This window comes from Acanthisitta chloris, unplaced genomic scaffold, assembly GCF_000695815.1.
Source record: "Acanthisitta chloris isolate BGI_N310 unplaced genomic scaffold, ASM69581v1 scaffold5817, whole genome shotgun sequence".
NCBI classification, from domain to species: Eukaryota; Metazoa; Chordata; class Aves; order Passeriformes; family Acanthisittidae; genus Acanthisitta; species Acanthisitta chloris.
The window spans coordinates 45,193-50,538 of record NW_008683064.1 but is presented as its reverse complement, the minus strand read 5'-3'; positions in this window follow the sequence as shown (position 1 = coordinate 50,538).

The following is a 5,346-nucleotide window of genomic DNA, read 5'->3' as shown; positions in this document are numbered from 1 at the left end:
TTCCCTTTCCCAGTGTGAAATGAGCCTGGTAACACCCCAGTGCTGTGTGTGTCCCTGCACACGAGTGTGATCTGGGAACAGACCCCAGGCAGTTCTGCTGCCAGTTGCTGATAGACCTCCAACCCTGAGGTTTTGGTTCAGGTTTTATTCAGAAAAGAATTTCAAGCATTTCTTTAAATTTTGGAGGTCTTGTCTTGATTTCAGTTCTGGCACTGCATCCTCCTGGGCTTAGGTTGGTTTCCACTGTGCTCAGTGAATAATGGGAACAGAGACAGTGAGGGACATTCAAAGCTCACTGGCACACAGAGGGTTTTTCCAGTGGTATGCTGCTCCTGTGTTGTATTTCTAGTCCTTTCCATGAGAAGTGGATTGTATTTGAATTTCAGAAACCATAAGCTATATAGGAATGTGTCTTTTAAATTACACAGCACATCAGGCAGAATTCCTGAATCTGGAAAAGAACTTTCTGTGCTTTAACATCTTTGGTTCTTTCACAGCCCCAGCACTGCTGTAGTCAGGAATGTTTGGGGCTGAATTTGGTGCTGTAAATTCTGATTCAAAAAGTATAGAACCACAGAGTCACAGAATGGTTTGGGTGGGACAATAAATCTTATCCAGTTCCAGCCCTTGCCATGGGCAGGGACACCTTCTGCTAGACCAGGTTGCTCCAAGCCCATCCAACCTGACCTTGGACGCTTCTAGGGACGGGGCAGCCATGGCTTCAGTCTGTGACTTAGGGGAGTGTTTTAATGACTTGGAGGTAAAACCTGCGTTGGGATTGCCTCCAAATGCACAGTCTTTCTTCTTAGCCCCTACCTGAGTGCTGCTTTGCATCGCTGTTGTGCACTTTGAGTTGGCCCAGGGCTGGCTGCTGTCAGCAGCTGATCTTTTCTCTTAGCCTGCAAAGTCACTCTGGCAAATGAAAGCATCTGCGGGTTTATTTTCGTTCAGTATCAGCACAGGCTGCAGTACAGGGATAGGAGTTACCACACCTAATTACCTGCATTCAGGCACAACATGCCTGGAAGCTCTCAGGAGGAGATGGTGCTCTTGTCACTCGTGACATGGTCTGAAGGTGCTGATGCTCAGGGCTGTGCTGTGTCTTCACTTCTCCTGCCTCAGCCTCCCACGCAGCAGAGCTCAGTGCCACTCCTGGAAGAAACCTGGGATGTCTGACCCGTAACAGCCTGCAGAAAGCACCTGCAGCTCTGCAGAGGCTGTGAAAACAGCACATCAGCCATTTCTTGAGCTGTCTGGGACAAGTGACAGTGGGGCAGAGGAATGAGGACACCAGAGACGTGTCCCACATCAGCCTCTCTCCTCGCAGTCCCTGGCTTTTATTCATCTTGCTTGCAGTGTCCAGGTACTGCACAGCCTCCTCCCTGTGCAGGTGCAGAGTTGTTGGGGAATTCCCAAGAAATCCATCCTCCTTTCCTGTCTTGTCTTTCTCTCTGGGCATTTCTGCCACCTAAAGGCAGCCAAATAGAGAGCAAATGGTAGTTCTGGAGTGCTCCAGGTTGCTGAGAGAGACGAAAGCTGCTCTGCCACCAGCCAATGATGGGGCAGAAAACGGGGACAATAAAACCCCTGCTGGGCCCGTCGGGTGGTCTCCACACCATCTTCTCTTGGAATTAAGCAGCACTTTGCTAAGTGACCGGAACACCTCTGTGCTCATCCCATTGTGCTTATCTGCAGGATGCAGGAGTGATCTCCTGGAGCATGGTACAGTCTCTATATGGAAACACTGTCCTCTTAATCCCTACAGCACCAGGTAACTGGTTTTCCCCCAGTACTTCCCCTGCAGAGCTGGATGTCTGACTGGTTGTGCCACAGTTTGTGAATTCCAGGCAGAAGATTCCGTGCTGGCACAGGGATGCTCTGGGGGTGTCACCTTATATCCAGTCCTTTTGCTGAGGTACCTGAGCTTTCTGACCTTCAGTCCATGCCCAAACATGGTTGGGAGCTCTGGAAGCTTAGGGAAGCTCACCAGTCATCCCATCGTGTCAGTTTGGGATGGCCCTGGGACTTGGCAGGACAGGCTTGTGCGACGACCACGTGGGTGGGATGTTACCGGCTTGGTTTAGACACAGAAATAATGTGAACTTCCAGAAATTCCTCATATTCCACTGATTTCCACGTAGACTGTGCTTTGGAAATCTCAAGTGGATGTTCAGGCATGTGGAATTCTGCTGTGGGCAACCACATGAGCAGTTTTTGATCGATGCATTTCACAGAATTCCTGTGTCTAAAAACATACTATTTTTCCACATGCAGGTGATAAAGAAAAGCAGAAGTTTAGGATTTTTGAACCTCCAAAGACAACTCCTTGGAGCTGCTGGTGTTAATTCTGCAGTATTTGAGGGGAAAAAAGCTCTCTCCAGAGGCATTCTCCAGCTAATTATGTTCTGGCACACAATGAAAGAATGTGATGTTCCTTCTTAAGTGCTTCCTTTCAACTTAAACTTTGTGCAACTGGAGCAGCACTTGAAAGCCAGATTAAACCCCCAAATTTGCAGTTAAGTGCTTTTCCTCTGGCTCTGATCAGCACTGTCAGCTCAGAACGAGCAGAGCAGATCGGCTCAAAGCTGTAGGAAAGGGAACACCTACAGCTGGAGTAGCGTTTCCTTGGAGCGTGCAGGCTGCGGAGAGAGGGAAATGTGAGTGAGTGGAGGAGTTGGGATGTCTTCGGGATTCTGTCATGTCCCATTGCAGTTTAATTGCCTTTGAACAAAAGGCATTTCCTCTTCTAGCTCAGCATTTCCAGGCTCTGGAAAAGGCTTTTGCTGACTCTAAACCTTGACAGTTCTGATTTTTTCCACTCTTGGTTCCTACCTTCTTGTGGCTAGCTGGCTGCTCTTACTAGCAAAATAGCTTCTTGTTGCCTCCGCCTGTGGAAAAGTGGGAATTTTGCTGTGGGTTGTGAGAGCAGTTCCTCGGTGAGCACAGAACCTGATCACCAGACTGTGGGCTCTGGCACTGAGCATTCTGCTTTGAGAAAACCCCACAAGCCATGAAGAATCTCGGCGAGGCACTGAGCATTCTGCTTTGAGAAAACCCACAAGCCACGAAGAATCTCGGCGAGATAAAAGGTGGAATTCCAGCCAGGGAACGAACTCCCGGCGCTGGAGCACCAGGAATGTGAGGAGCAAGGTGTTCTCTTTGACCCAGTTAGGATGTACAGCCCAGCAGCTCTGTCCCCTGTGCGTGGCCTAGTGTCTGATTAACAGAAATGACTTTGGAGTTTTAATTTGGTCCCTTCTCTGAGGAGACACAAGCAATCCTGGCTGAGAATTCCCAGTGTTTTAAATGGGAATTATCCTAAGGATAATGGCCTAATTAGGATGCTAGTTTTAGAACCTGATCGTGTGGGTGTGTGGCAGAATAGGTTGAGTTTGCTGCTGCAGAAACCCACCCTGTGGCACCTCTCTGGGGGATGGAGGTGCCAGAGTGCTTGGAAATGACTTTTCCCATCCCTGAGATAAAATATCTGTATATTGATGTACTTACAGTGCAAGGATTTAAGGTCTGTGTGCCTCCTGCTAGTGTCATACATGGTTCTTCTATCAGACCCCTCAGTAATTGCCTTGAAGGAAAATTAAAACCAGTTCTGTGAGCTGTTAGGAACATTTTCCGACTGAAGTTGAATGTGTGAGTCTCTTAAAACCAGGAGGGAGGAACTGGCTACTGAGCTTTTCCTCTATTAACTCTCAGCTCAAGTGTGATCCACCCTGGGAGCAGGTAAAATTGAGCTCACTTAATTAAGTGTATTTGTCTGAGGAATGCTCAGTGGCACTTAGCATCTGAGCTCCCCAGTCTTGGAGTTTTTGAAATGAAACTGTCAGTAATATCACTCTAATATTGCCCTCACCAGCTCTCCCAGGAAGAGAGGAGCTAGGGAATAACTATTTCTGTGCTGAGTGTCTTTTTAACTCTCACATCGTTGAGTACACAGGCTTAGTACTTGGTCTCATTCTGAGCAGCAGTGTGGCCCATGGCTTCACCTGCCCCTTCTCCTCTTACAGCCTGAAAATTGGACACCGAATATCCTGATTGCTTCCAGATCGCTGAGGTCTCACCGAAAAGTTGAACTCATTTGGTGGATTTGTTTTACAGTGGTGTGAAATTACTCGAAGACACGTTTCCTTAGCTGAGGGTCTCAGCTGAGCTCCTCTAGTCCTCCAGACAGTGTGGGTGTGCTGGGTTTGTGCCTTCTGTCTGCTGCTGTGGAGCACAGGCTTTTGGTACAACTTCTGTGGTTCTCTGGGGGTTTTTAGCCTCTCTGTTGGTTTTGGTCTCTGTTACTCAGAGGAAGGGCAATAGCAAGTTGCTGGGTAAGAGGATTTGTAGAGGGAAAAGTGCCTGCCTCCCCCACAGCTGGCATGGATGAATTGATCAGCAGCCTGTGATATCCACTGGATTTTTTCCCCCGTTTCTATTTCCTGAGAAATCTGTGTTTTGTGGCTGTAACCACAATCTACAAATTGTTGGCGCTTCATTTTTGAGGCCTTACTGAAGGTCCTGCCACAAGAGCAGGCAGGTCTGTGTAAGGTGTATGATGGAGCTGTGTGGCACTTCTTCCAGGAGAATTCCAAAGGGTCATTGCCTCTCCTGGGGCTGTTGAGCCAGCCTGAACCCCAGGAAACTCTCCACATAGATGTCAGGGAATATCCAGGAGTTGCTCTGTAAGCTTTAGGAAAAGCATTTCTATAACAGCAGCTGGTGGGAAGGAGTTGTTCCCTGTGAGGCTGCTGAGGCACTGGCACTGGTGTGTTTAAAGTGAACTGAAATGGAGCCAGAGAGGGACTTGTTGGAGGGGGAATGGCTTCCTACTGCCAGAGGGCAGGGCTAGGTGGGATATTGGGAAAAGAAGTTGTTCCCTGTGAAGTGCTGAGGCTCTGGTACAGGTTGCCCAGAGAAGCTGTGGCTGTCTCATCCCTGGGAGTGTTCCAGGCCAGGCTGGATGGGGTTGGAGCAGCCTGGGCTGGTGGGAGGTGTCCCTGCCCGTGGCAGGGGTGGGACTGGGTGATGATGAAGGTCCATTCCAACCCAAACCAGTCTGGGATTCCATGATAAAAGAGGAGCAGTGACACATGCCTTACATTGCCTATGTTGGTGGCTCAAACAGGAGCCCTAAGAAGGGAATTTTGGAAGGGGAGGTGTGAGGCCGAGGGGTCACTGATTCAGTCACCGTGCTCATCCCATGCTCCTGTGGTAACCTCCGTTTGGTTCCGGGCGTTTCTCTTGCAGAGCTGCGGAAGAGCCGCCCCAGGCCCTATGGGCTGGTGATCCCAATCAGCACCAGTGCCGACGGGAGCTCCGTCTGCAACGTGCTGGCGGTGAGGCACC